At 48.0% G+C, this 14,477-nt stretch overlaps 1 protein-coding gene and 1 long non-coding RNA gene across 4 annotated transcripts in view; one reads left to right on the top strand and one right to left on the bottom strand.

Moving 5' to 3' along the window:
* Positions 1-14,477, top strand: part of kcnq3 (potassium voltage-gated channel, KQT-like subfamily, member 3) — a 201,011-nt gene that overhangs the window by 33,691 nt on the left and 152,843 nt on the right. The window lies entirely within an intron of this gene.
* LOC147114846 (uncharacterized) overlaps positions 1-14,477 on the bottom strand; it is a 98,193-nt gene that overhangs the window by 55,052 nt on the left and 28,664 nt on the right. The window contains exon 3 of one of the 3 annotated variants that reach the window (XR_015079002.1): positions 5,899-5,969. The exons of the other annotated variants lie outside the window; for them this stretch is intronic. This is a non-coding gene — a long non-coding RNA (uncharacterized LOC147114846). The remainder of the gene's footprint in view (positions 1-5,898; positions 5,970-14,477) is intronic. 3 annotated transcript variants of the gene reach the window in all.

Genomic DNA, 14,477 nt, shown 5'->3' with positions numbered 1-14,477 from the left:
CTAGCTGAAGTGCCCGGCGGTGCCGAGGCTTTTTCGAGGGCATGTTGTTGTTGGAAGAGAGAGAGAGAGAGCGACTGGACGGGGGGGGAGAAGAAAGAGAGAGAGAGCGCGACTGGGGGGGAAGAGAGAGAGCGACTGGGGGGTAGAGAGAGAGCGCGACTGGGGGGAAGAGAGAGAGCGGGTGGGGGGAAGAGAGCGGGGGGGGAAGGGAGGGTGGGGGGGAAGGGAGGGGGCGGGGCGGAAGGGAGGGGGGGATGGGAGGGGGGTAAGGGAAGGGAGGGGGGAAGGGAAGGGAGGGGGGAAAGGGGCGGGGGGAAGGGAGGGGGGAAGGGAGGGGGGGAAGGGAGGGGGGAAGGGGCGGGGTGGAAGGGAGGGGGGGAAGGGGCGGGGGCAAGGGAGGGGGGAAGGGGCGGGGAAGGGGGGGTGGGAAGGGGAAGGGGGGGCGGGGGGGAAGGGGGGGGGGAAGGGGGGGGAGGGGGCGGGGGGGGCCCAGGCCGAGAGCCCCGCTCTCCGAGCCCCGACCCCCCGGCCGAGAGCCCCGAGCCCCGCCCCCCCCCCGGCCGAGCCCAATTGCGGCTCTGAGAGACGGCCAGCGGCCGAGCCCCGCCCCACCCCCCCGGCCGAGCCCGATTGCGGCTCTGAGAGAAGGCAGGCGGCCGAGCCCCGACCCCCCAGCCGAGCCCGATTGCGGCTCTGAGAGACGGCCGGCGGCCGAGCCCCGCCCCACCCCCCGGCCGAGCCCGATTGCGGCTCTGAGAGATGGCAGGCGGCCGAGCCCCGCCATCCGCCGGCCGAGCCCGATTGCGGCTCTGAGAGACGGCTGGCGGCCGAGCCACGCCCCCCCCCCCCGGCCGAGGCCGATTGCGGCTCTGAGAGACGGCCGGCGGCCGAGCCCCGCCCGAGCCGAGCGCGGAACAGAGACGCCGCGTCTCACCTGCTCCTGCTGCGCGCGCACCCTGACCCTCGTGGCTGACGCCGTTGCCCCGGGTAATGTGACGCGTGGGGTGGGGCCGGGGGGTGAGGAGCTTAGCAGAAGCCCTAGCTCGGGCCTGGCTGGGCAAGAAAGGCCCAGGCTTTCAGGGCCTAACAAAAAAACGGGGAAAGGTAGCAAAAAGAATGTTGAGGTTAGAAAAAATATTTAAAAATGAATGAAGTTTTTTTTAAAACCATTTAATAAATTCAATTTTATTTTGCTGGAAAGGTATATTTGAAAAGAAAGACGCAGAAAGCAGGGAAAAGAACGGAAGCAGGATGGCGGCGACTCACCTCGGTTCAGAACGATAAGGCCCACCCACACACGCACCGATTGGTCGACCGTCAGGTCACCAAAGCGTAGGATTGGTCAATCGTCCCGTCACTCGACCATTGGAGGGCCCGGCCGCACGCGGCAGCAAGCCGCCGTACGATTGGTCGACCTCGAGGTCACTCTGTCGCTAATGAGCGGATAATGAGATGCTAATGAGCGGAACGTTGAAGGTTTTTGGGATACCGCGGGCGCGATTTTAGCCCGGCCGAAACGTAAATACGCTTAAAACCGTCTCGGAAGCGTGAGCTTTCTTTGGAGGTAACGCGCGCGTAGGTACGCCCTGTAACTTTCGAGCGCATAGCCCGACAGACGCACAGGCGATGACAGACAGAATGACAGACAGAAGTACCGATTTATATATATAGACTAGCTGAAGTGCCCGGCGGTGCCGAGGCTTTTTCGAGGGCATGTTGTTGTTGGAAGAGAGAGAGAGAGAGAGCGACTGGGGGGCGGGGGGGAGAAGAGAGAGAGAGAGCGCGACTGGGGGGGAAGAGAGAGAGAGCGCGACTGGGGGGGAAGAGAGAGAGCGACTGGGGGGAAGAGAGAGAGCGGGTGGGGGGGAAGAGAGCGGGGGGGAAGGGAGGGCGGGGGGAAGGGAAGGGAGGGGGGAAAGGGAGGGGGGGGAAAGGGGCGGGGGGGGAAGGGAGGGGGGGAAGGGCGGGGAGGAAGGGGCGGGGGAAGGGGGGGCGGGGTGGAAGGGGCGGGGGAGGCCCAGGCCGAGAGCCCCGCTCTCCGTGCCCCGCCCCCCCCGGCCGAGAGCCCCGCTCTCCGAGCCTCGCCCCCCCCGGCCGAGAGCCCCGCTCTCCGAGCCCCGCCCCCCCCCCCGGGCCGAGCCCGATTGCGGCTCTGAGAGATGGCCGGCGGCCGAGCCCCGCCCCCCCCCTTGCCGAGCGCGGAACAGAGACGCCGCGTTTCACCTGCTCCTGCTGCGCGCGCACCCTGACCCTCGTGGCTGACGCCGTTGCCCTGGGTAACGTGACACGGTGGGGGGGAGGGGGGGAGGAGCTTAGCAGAAGCGCAATCACCTAGCTCGGGCCTGGCTGGGCAAGAAAGGCGCAGGCTTTGAGGCCTAAGAAAAAAACCGGCAAAGGTAGGAAAAAGAATGTTCAGGTTAGATAAAATATTTACAAATGAGTGATTTATTTTAAAAGAATTTAATATATTGAATTTTATTTTGCTGGAAATGTATATTTGAAAAGAAAGACGCAGAAAGCAGGAAAAAGAATGGAAGCAAGATGGCGGCTACTCACCTCGGTTCAGAACGATAAGGCCCGGCCACACACGCACCGATTGGCCCGGCGGCACACGCCAGCAACCCGGCGTACGATTGGTCGAGCTCGAGGTCACTCTGTCACTAATGAGCAGATAATGAGATGCTAATGAGCGGAATGTTGAAGGTTGTTGGGATACCGCGGGCGCGATTTTAGCCCGGCCGAAACGTAAATACGCTTAAAACCGTCTCGGAAGCGTAAGCTTTCTTTGGAGGTAACGCGCGCGTAGGTACGCCCTGTAACTTTCGAGCGCATAGCCCGCCAGACGCACACGCGATGACAGACAGACAGACAGACAGAATGACAGAATGACAGACAGAAGTACTGATTTATATATATAGATAGATACATGGAACATGGTGTGCAGTTGCTGTACTTAACCCGATATATATGCACTAAGTTCACCAGGAAATGTTCGGGCTTGTCCATTTCAGTGTATGTACCCTTTTAATCTTAATTATTGCCAAACAATTTCTCTGGCACTGAAAATGAACTCTTTACAAGTGTGGAGTCTCATTCCTTCAGATTTTAATTATTGTTGGAGATTTTTAAAAAAAATAAAGAAATGTTTTTTTTTTACTTTTTCTCTCTGTCTTTTTGTGTCTCTCTTTTAATCCAATCTTTCTTTCCCTCTCTTTATTTCACTGTCTGTACCTGATTTGACATTGAATTAAATATTCTGACACTTACTGGATCAGATTTTTCACTGCTCATTAACTATTCTTCTGTCTGATTGGCTAAGGAGATACACAGTTGTTCACACAGGTCCCAGGTGCCCAGTAGAGGGCAGTGTGCTTTTTTGATAGTTAGTTGACAGGAACTTCCAGTGCAAAAGCCTATAAAAGGTCTATGGTTAAGTACACGTGTGCCACTGTTCATTCACTGCTGACCTCAAAATCTGGCCCAATCTATCTGAAAGTGCTTCCCACAATGAATTTCTTTGGAATATAGTAACTGTTGTCTAAGCAGGGGCAGTAACCATTCTGCATCATCAACAATTAAATAAATGACCAGTTCATGGTTTGAGGGAGGAATGTTGGCCAGCACTGCTCTTCTTTGAATAGTGCCATGGATCTTAAACATGCGCTTGAACTAATACCTCATCTGAAGCACAGCCCTTTCAACTTCCTCAGTACTACACTGTCGTGTTGGCTTAGGTTATGCACACATGTCTGGAACAAGGGAAGGCTATATCGAAGGGTGGCTTTTACCTGGGCAGAAAGGACACTAATGTCCTTGGGGAGAGAGTAAATTGGGCTCTAGGGGAAGAATTAAACTAATATGGCAGAGGTTGGAGAAAGTCTGGATTTAAGACTAGAAGGGGAGCAGGTTTGATAAAGCTGTTAGAATAGAAACAGAAGGCTTAGATGAAATAAATAGTGAGAAAATATTACCAGAGAAAGGGGACGAATGGGTTGTATTTTTTCCCTCAAAATCTCCCAAAATTGGAATCAGGATTGAGTGGTATATATGTGAATGCAAAAAGCATTCATAAAAAAAATTGGAGTTAAAAGCATTAATAAAAATGGAACGATATATAGTAGCTATTCTGGAGACTTGTCTTATGTTTAGACAGGACTGGGAATTTAATATTATTGATTATAACATTTTCAGGAGCGATAGTGAGGGAAAAGGGGTGAGTGGCAGTGTTCATGAAGGTTATATCACAGCGCTAAGGGTTGCCTGGGGGGTTATGTTAAGAAAGAATTAGGGGGTAATTTTAACCCCCAAAAATGGATGGGTTTGGGTCGGGTGGGTGGTTGAAAAGTTAAAAATCTGCAACAGGAGCACAACCCGCCTTGAACCCGCCCACTTCCAGTTTTAATGGAGGCGTGACGAGGGGTGGGCAACTACTCTGCTCACAGGAGGCGGATTGGTCATTGAAACCTTTTAAGGAGGCTGCCTGCCTTCATTTTAACAGTGTTTCTATTTTTAACCCATGCTGGCTGGGATTCCCGGATCTCGGGAAACCTGGCAGGTAAAAGGAGGGGAGAACGTAGGAACATAGGAACGGGAGTAGGTCATTTAGCCCCTCGAGCATGTTCCGCCTTTCAATGAGATCATGGCTGATCTGCATCCTAACTCCATATACCCGGCTTTGGCTCATATCCCTTAATACCATTGGTTAACGAAAATCTAGCAATCTCCAATTTAAAATTAACAATTGATCTAGCATTAAATGCCGTTTGCGGAAGAGAGTTCAAAACTTCTACCACCCTTGTGTGTAGAAGTGTTTCCTAATTTCACCCCTGAAAGGTCTGGCTCTAACTTTTAGACTAGTTCTAGACTCCCAATCCAGTGGAAATAGTTTTTCCCTATCTACCCTATCTGTTTCCCTTACTATCTTGAAAACTTTGATCAAATCACCCCTTAGCCTTCTAAATTCCAGGTAATACAACCCTAGTTTGTGTAATCTCCCCACTTAATTTAACCCCTGCAGTCCAGGTATCATTCTGGTAAACCTACGCTGCACTCCCTCCAATGCCAACATATCCTTCCTAAGGTGTGGTGCCCAGAATTGCTCACAGTACTCCAGATGTGGTCTAACCAGGACTTTGTATAGCTGTGGCTTAACTTCTACCCACTTGTGTTCTAGTCCTCTAGGTATAAAGGCCAGTGTTCCATTAGCCTTTTTGATTATTTTCTGTACCTGTTAATGACATTTTAATGATCTATGTACCTGGACCCCTAAGTCTCTTTGGACCTTCACCGTTTTTAACATTTCACCATTTAGAAAGTACCCTATTCTATCCTTTTTAGGTCCAAAGTAGATGACCTCACATTTGTCTACATTGAAATCCATTTGTCACAGTTTTGCCCATTCACTTAATCTATTAATGGCCCAGAAATTCGGGTCGGGGGCTTCCCACGGGTGCAAGCCTCCGACCTGCACTTACCTTGCGCGCCGGCCGTTGTGCTGTGGGCCCCCGTGGAATTGCGATCCTGGGCCTCCTCCAACTGCCAGCACGCAGTGCTTGCGTATCCCAGGAGCGCAGTTAGTTCGATGCGTCCCCTGGGATCACGTGGGCCATGGAAAGCCAATGGTAGCAGGGAATGCTTCATTCATAAGTTTGACAGGACCTATAAATACTATAAGCCCCAAAATATCACTAAATCTACAAATAAATTTTTAAAAAACCATCACATTTTAAAAATAAACTATAAATTACTTGAAATAACTATTTTAAACAATAATTTAAATTTTTGAAAATTAATTACCTTTTCTAACGGGGCTAAAAATAAACTTACCTTTCTTTAAAGTATTTAAAAATAATAAACCTGTGGAAAAAATGTTTTAATTTTAATTAATTCACCACTTACCTTGTAAAAAGCAGGCCTTGCGACTGCTTTTTAAATGTCTAACTTCTGGTGACTTACCCTCCCGGGAAAACCTGCAAAAAAAACGTAAGTTCGATGCGCACGCACTGCCTCTCCTGCGCACGCGTTCAACCTCTGAACCCCTTCTTTCAGGTGAACGGAAGTGCCGGTTTCCCACGCATGCGCAGTGCATGCACGAAACCGGCACTTCCATTGGGCTTACGGGTGAGTACCCCATGCGTACTCACCCGCGGAGACCCGAATTTCTGGACCAACATTGATTTGTAATTTTATACTTTCTTCTACACTGCCTACAATGCTGCCTATCTTTGTGTCTTTGACAAATTTGGATATATGACTTTCTATCCCATCATCTAAGTCATTATTAAATACAGTGAATAGTTGAGGCCCCCAACACAGATCCCTGCGGGACATCACTAGTCACATCCTGCCAATTTGAGTAACTGCCCATTATCCCTACTCTCCGTCTCCTGCCACTCAGCCAATTTCCTAACCAGGTCAATAATTTGCCCTCAATTCCATGGGCTTCAACCTTAGTTAACAGACTCTTATGAGGGACTTTATCAAATGCCTTCTGGAAGTCCATATAAATAACATCCATAGACATTCCCCTGTCCACTACTTTAGTCACATCTTCAAAAAATATTTTACAAATTCATGTTGGCTCTCTCTGATAAGCTGAAAAGGAGTTCAGCCACCTCATCCTTAACTATAGAGTCTAGTAATTTCCCGACAACAGATGTTAGGCTAACTGTCTATAATTCCCTGGTTTCCCTCTCTCACCATGTTTAAATAGCGGCGTCATGTGTACAATTTTCCAATCTAAAGGAACAGTTCCTGAAGTGAGAGAGCTTTGGAAAATTACAGTTAGGGCATCTGCAATGTGCTCACCGACTTCATTTAAAACCCTGGGTTGGAAACCATCTGGTCCTGAGGATTTGTCACTCTTTAGTGTCATTATTTTCTTCGATTCTGTTAATTTGCTTACGTTAATTTTGGTGAGTCCCTGTCCATGATTCAATATTAGTTCCCTTGGGATTTCCAGCATGTTATCTGCTTCCTCTCCTGTAAATACTGATGCAAAGTAATTATTCAATGTGTCCACCATTTCCTTATTATCATTGATAATATCACTGCTTTCAGCTTTCAAGGGGCCAACATTGCTTCTGACCACCCTCTTTTTCCTAATATAATTGTAAAAAAAACTGTTGACTTTGATATTCCTTGTAAGTTTCCTCTCATACTCCCTTTTGTAGCTGTTACTATCTGTTTTGTGACCCTTTGCTGTTCTTTATATCTTTCCCACTTGCCAGAATCTGTGCTAGTTTTTGCATTTTTGTATGCTTTTTCCTTTTAGTTTTATATTTTCCCTCACCTCTTTAGTCGTCCATGGCTTTTTTATTGGCAAGTAGAGCTCTTCCCTCTCAGGGGTATAAATTGGTTCTGTATCAGCTTAAATTCTTTTTAGAACACTTCCCACTAATCTTCTGTCATTTTTACCCATTAACAGATTTGCCCAGTTTACTGTGGACAGTCTGTCTCATCCCTTTGAAGTCAGCCTTATCTAAATCTAGAATCTTAGTAGCTGTTTCATGTTTCTCCCTTTCAAACACTATGTTAACTATGTTAATCACTAAGGCTACTGTAACATTTGCATATTGAATTATCATTGGCCCGCAGGCATCTGTAAGGAATACCTATTATGTTCACATGTGATCACATGCTGAGTTGTCATTGGCCTGCAGGCATCTGTAAGGACTACTAATGTTTTGAAGACCCAGGCTAGGGGTCCTAATGCCATGCTTTCGCCACTGGTGCTGCTATGAGTAAGATCACAGACCTAATGCTTAATAAAAGAGTTAAACTGTAATACTCCGTTGTCCTGGAATATATTATTTTTGTACAAAGTGTGCAAAACAAGACATGGTGTCAGAATAGGGATTGTAAATGGACATCGTTGGAGCTCCCTTGCCTCGAATAGATTGGGAATCTTTGAACTTACCTGGAGAATGGTGCAAGTTCAAGCAACACGTGGAGAAGATGTTCTCGGGTCCGCTGAAAAGCAAAGGGGAGGAAGAAAAATGCAGCTACCTACTCCTGTGGATCGGAGAAAAAGGGAGAGACATTTTTAACACATGGTCTCTCACCGCAGATGAAGCAAAGGTACTGAAAAGTTATTTTGACCGTTTTGAATCATATGTGATGTCCAAGACAAATACGATATTCGCTAGGTACAAGTTTCAGGAGAAAGTACAAGGAGCTAGTGAGCCGTTTGAACAGTTCGTGACTGAGTTAAAACTGCTGGTAAAAGACTGTGAATATGCAAATAAAGATGAGATGGTCAGAGACCACATCGTGTTTGGAATACATTCAGCTGAAGTGAGAGAGAAACTTTTGAATGTTGGGTCCAGGCTAACACTGGACAAAGCTATGGACATAGCTAGATCGCCCAAGCACAGTTGAAAACCATAACCGGCGCCACGATCAGCTTGCGTGAACAGACAGTGCATGCAGTTAATAGACACACACCAAAGAACACCGCCCAGACAGCGTGTTTCAGAACAGAAAGAACAGAGTTCTAAAAATGAGCGACACAGACATAAAACGCTTCAGAAACTGGATATTGTGGAAACAAGGTGCATGGGGAAAAGGAGCACTGCCCTGCCAAAGGAAGGCAATGTGCTAAATGTGGTAAATGGAACCACTTTGCTAAAGTTTGCAGGACTGTTTTTGGAGTAGCAGTACACACAGTGCGTGACAGCCAAATGCCAGATCGAGAGCCAAATGCAGAGGAACTGTTTATTGATTCAGTGTCACAGAAAAAACAGATTTCAGAGACTGAGCAAGCCTTTGCAGATATTGAGATAGGAAAACAGGGCACAGAGCTTAAGTTTAAACTAGACACTGGAGCTCAGGTTAATGTAATTCCTCTGAGTGAGTATCACAACTTGAAGGATGAGTGTGAGCTACAGTCCACCTCATGCACACTGACCCGCTATGGGGGTGAGCAGCTCATTGTAAAAGGCACATGCGTGATAAGATGCAAGTACAAAGAAAGCGACATGATGTTGGACTTTTATATTGTTGACACTCAAGCACCTCCAGTGCTAGGTCTAAAGGCATGTTTAGACATGGACCTTGTCAAGCTAGTGCTATCATTAACAGCACCAGTTGAGAAGCAGACAGTCATGGAGGAGTTTGCTAGCGTTTTCCAAGGAATCGGACTATTCCCAGGTGAATGCACTATTCACCTTGACCCAGCAGCAACCCCTGTGGTTTGCCTACCGAGGATACCCCTTGCTCTACGTAGTCGCCTGAAGGAGGAGCTGCAAAGCATGGAGAATACAGAAATCATCGTCCAGGAAACAGAACCGACAGAGTGCGTCAACGCGTTAGTAGTGGTTGAGAAACCACGTATAGGCAAGCTCAGAGTCTGTCTCGACCCCAGAGATTTGAACAAGGCTATCAAACGCCCTCACTACCCTCTACCAACGCTAGATGACATCACACCCAAGCTAGTGGGAGCACGTTACTTCAGTGTAATGGACGCACGATCAGGATACTGGACTATCAAGCTCACGGAAGAGTCATCTAAGCTAACAACATTCAACACACCATTTGGACGCTACCGATTTCTGCGATTACCATTTGGTCTTATCAGCTCAGGATGAATTCCAGCGGAAGATCGACAAAACCTATGAAGGCCTCAACGGAGTAGTTGCAATCGTAGACGACATCCTCACCTATGGCAGGAATAGAGAGGAACATGACAGGAACCTCCATGCGATGCTACAAAGATCACGGGAGAAAGGTATCCGGCTCAACCCCGAGAAAAGCATAATCGGATCCACCGAGATCAGTTATTTCGGGCATCGCCTCTCAACTGATGGCATTAAGCCGGATCCAGAGAAAATCTCCGCCATCAAGAAGATGGAGCTGCCGAAGAACCGCGCAGAGCTAGAGACAGTACTAGGCATGGTTAACTACTTAGCCAAGTTTGCCCCGAGCCTCTCCGAAATCAACGCACCCATGTGTCAGTTGCTCAAACAATCCGATGAGTTCCTGTGGGACAAACAACATGACACAGCATTTCAGAAAATGAAAGACCTAATCACCAGAGAACCAGGACCAGTTCTTGCCTACTTCGACCCCAACAAAGAGCTCAGACTACAAGTGGACGCGTCAAAGTATGGACTAGGCGCAGTATTACTGCAAGAAGGAAAGCCCATCGGCTACGCTTCCAGATCGCTCTCAGCCAGTGAAATCAGCTATGCTCAAATCGAGAAAGAGCTATATGCAATTCTGTTTGGATGTAAGTGTTTCCACCAGTACGTCTATGGCCGACAAGTCATTGTGGAAACCGACCACAAGCCCCTCGAGTTAATCATGAGGAAACCACTAGCCGCATCCCCACCAAGGCTACAGAGAATGATCCTTCAGCTACAGAAGTATGACTTCACAATCATTCACCGTCCAGGCAAAGACATTCCTGTCGCAGACACGCTCTCCAGAAAGTCTCTTAGCTACCAGGACAGCAGCCTCAGTGAAGGCATGGATGTGCAGGTGCACATGGTGTACAACAGCTTACCTGTGAGTGACTCAAAACTGAAGGAGATCCGAGCAGGAACAGAGAAAGATGCACAACTCACACTGCTGAGCAAAGTCATACACGAAGGATGGCCTGAGGAAAGGAGGAAATGCCCTCAGAGCATATCTGAAATCTGGAACCACAGAGACGAACTGTCACAAATCAACAGAATCATCTTCAAAGGGGAGAAAAATCATCATTCCTACCAGTCTCAGAGAAGAGATGTTGACAAACATTCATGCTGGACATATGGGCATGGAAAAATGCAAACAAAGAGCACGTGACATTATGTTTTGGCCCGGAATGTGCAAACACATTGAGGACATTGTCGGAAAATGTTCCATTTGTCTAGAACGCCGCCCATCAAATGTCAAAGAGCCCATGATACCTCACTGTATCCCAGACAGGCCCTGGCAGGTCGCGGCAACGGATCTGTTCACACGGAACAACGAGGACTACATAGTGACTGTTGATTACTACAGCAGATTTTTTGAACTGGACAAGTTTCACAGCACCACATCTGCAGCTGTGATCCACAAGCTAAAGGCAGCCTTTGCCAGGCATGGAATAGTAGAGACTTTAGTCTCAGACAATGGCCCCCCAATACAAATCAGAAGAGTTCGAGTCGTTTGCCAAGGCATGGGATTTTACACATGTTACATCAAGCCCACATTACTCTCAAAGTAATGGCCTTGCTGAAAAAACTGTCCAGATTGCAAAAACACTCATGGACAAAGCCCAAGCGGACAAAAGAGACCCCTACATCAGTCTCCTTGAGTACCGCAACACTCCGGTTGACAACTTCAAGTCACCAGCACAACTGTTGATGAGCCGCAGACTTCGTTCAATCCTTCCAAGCACCAACCAGCAGCTGCAGCCAGAGGTCGTCAGCTGCAAGCAAGTGCATGCAAAACGTGTACAGAGACAGCAACACCAAAAGAGATACTATGACAGGTCAGCTAGACTACTGCCGCCGCTGCACAATGGAGAATCCGTCAGAATCCAGGAGCATGACTTCTGGAAGCCAGCAGTCGTCATCCAGCCAGCTGACATGGAGCGATCGTATCACGTCCGCATCCCAGAAGGACAGGTGTACCGCCGCAATCGCAGGCACCTCCTGAACACCAAGAAACAACACCGTCATTCTGACAAGAGGATCAGTTCAACAGAGTGTGATGAACAGAGCAATACACAAAACACATCATACTTACCTGAACCTAAACCTGAACCTGAATTGTTGACCGATTCAGGAGCATGCTCAGTTTCATACCACACAAGGTCAGGATGAGAGGTCAAGCCTAGAGTTATCCTTGACTTGTGAACTGTCAAAGGGTGTAGACGGCTTGCTGCCCTAAAAAAAAACTGTACTTCGTTATTGAAACGTTGAGACGTTTTCAGTGCTAGTTAAATGCTGAGTATATTTATATGTTTATGCTACCGAGAACATTATGTAGAAGAATGGTTTAAAAGTAATGTATAACATTTTTCTTTTAAAAGAAAGGGGATGTAACATTTGCATATTGAATTATCATTGGCCCGCAGGCATCTGTAAGGAATACCTATTATATTCACATGTGATCACATGCTGAGTTGTCATTGGCCTGCAGGCATCTGTAAGGACTACTATTGTTTTGAAGACCCAGGCTAGGGGTCCTAATGCCATGCTTTTGCCACTGGTGCTGCTATGAGTAAGACCACAGACCTAATGCTTAATAAAAGAGTTAAACTGTAATACTCCGTTGTCTTGCAATATATTATTTTTGTACAAAGTGTGCAAAACAAGACAGCTACTCCTCTCTCTATACCATTTTCCCTATCTTTCCTGCAGATCTTATAACCTGGTATATTTAGTTCCCAGTCATGACCATCTTGCAGCCTTGTCTCAGTAATGGCTGCCATGTCATAACCTCCAATTTGAATTTGCGCCTGCAGTTCATTCAATTTATTCTTTATACACTGTGCGTTTGTATAAAGAATGCTTATTTGGGCCACACGCCCTAGCCTGTCCTTCATCTCGAATGTTTTACTCACTTGTTTCTTATTTCTCTCTCCTGGTTTAATTACTTTACATCTTTTAGTTTTCCCTCTACCTGTAGTGCCTAAAGCACAATTTCTGACTGTTACTCTACTCTCTTCCCTTTTGATTGTTTTTGAACTATTATTTAAAGCACATTTTCCACCTGAGCCCTCTCCCCCATTTACTAGTATAAAGTCCTTGTGACCTCCCTATTTATCCTTTCAGCTAGGACCCTGGTCCCAGCCCGGTTCAGGTGGAGCCTGTCACAATGGTACAGTTCCTTCCTGTCCCAATACTGGTGCCAGTGCCCCATGAAATGGAACCCCTCTTTCCGAAACCACTCCTTCAACCATGTGCTTAGCTTCCAGAAGGGCTGGATCCATAAGGTAAGTGCCTTTACAGCAATGCCTGTGGGCCAGGAGGAGCAGAAGTGGTTCCTCCAGGCCCAACACTATCAACATCCTGGGGATCACCATTGACCAGAAATTTAACTAGACCTGCCACATGAATACTGTGGCTACAAGAGCAGGTCAGAGGCTGGGTATTCTGTGGTGAGTGACTTACCTCCTGACTCCCCAAAGCCTTTCCACCATCTACAAGGCACAAGCTGGGAGTGTGATGGAATACTCTCTACTTGCCTGGATGAGTGCAGCTCCAACAACACAAGAAGCTCGACACCATCCAGGACAAAGCAGGCTACTTGATTGGCACCCCATCCACCACCTTAAAAATTAACTTACTCCACCACCAGCGTACAGTGGCTGCAGTGTGTACCATCTACAAGATGCACTGCAGCAACTCACCATGGCTTCTTCGGCAGCACCTCCCAAACCCGCAACCTCTTCCACCTAGAAGGAGAGGGGCAGCAGGCGCATAAGAACACCACCACCTGTAAGTTGCCCGCCAAGTCACAAACCATCCTTACTTGGAAATATATCGCCGTTCCTTCATCGTTGCTGGGTCAAAATCCTGGAACTCCCTCCCTAACAGCACTGTGGCAGAATCTTCACCTCACGGACTGCAGCAGCTCACCACCACCTTCTCAAGTGCAATTAGGAATGAGTAATAAATGCTGGCCACATCCCATGAATGAATAAAAAAATACAAGCTACCCTGTAAACTCCGCCCCCCCCCCACACCCCTGCAGTCTCGCTCCCCTCCCCCTGGGATTGGATCCCCCCTGTCCACCATCTCCACCCCACCCCCACCGACCACCATCTCCACCGCCCTGACCACCATATCAACCCCCGTCGATCGGATCCCTTCCCGACCACCATCTTGCCCCACCCGACCACATTCTACCCCCCCCCCCAACCTCCGGCCACAATCTACCCTCTACCCCCGACCACCATCTCCCCCCCACCTCATCCAACTCGACCTTCGACCGCGATATTTCTCCCTGCCTCCATACCTGCTGTGTCCTTCTGCTGCAGGCTTTCCCACCTGAGCGGCAGCCAGCCTGTCAATCAGACTGACGATCGGGTGGGAAACCTGGAGAAAAAATGTAATAACTAGAGGACGTTCAGGAAACCCGTACTCTGGGTTTCCCATCCATAACTTCTCCCATCCCCGCTCCAAACACGCAGCCCCGTAAATATTGGGCCTTAATATTAATAGAGTTAAGAAATAAAAAGATAAATGGTAGAATGCTTTGTGTGCATTGCAGGCCACCAAAAGTGGAGATGAGATAGATTGGGTAAGAGCAGAGAGATAGATAAGAACAACAGGGTGATAAATATTGGGTGATTTTAACCATCCCAAAATAAAGAAAGTGCAAAGTAGGGAATGTTTTTTAGAATGTATCCAGGACTGCTTCCAGGACGACATCCCAAAGCGCTTTACATCCAATTAACTACTACTGCAAAGTAGGAAATGCCGCAGCCAAATTGCACACAGTAATTGTCCCTCAAACAGGAATGACCCGATAATCTGTTTTAGTGATGTTGGTTGAGGGAT

This window comes from Somniosus microcephalus, chromosome 7 (assembly GCF_052327205.1).
Source record: "Somniosus microcephalus isolate GS21.2 chromosome 7, FLI_Smic_1.0, whole genome shotgun sequence".
Lineage (NCBI taxonomy): Eukaryota > Metazoa > Chordata > Chondrichthyes > Squaliformes > Somniosidae > Somniosus > Somniosus microcephalus.
The sequence above is the reverse complement of the archived record's forward strand: the minus strand, read 5'-3'. Positions and strand labels throughout refer to the sequence as shown.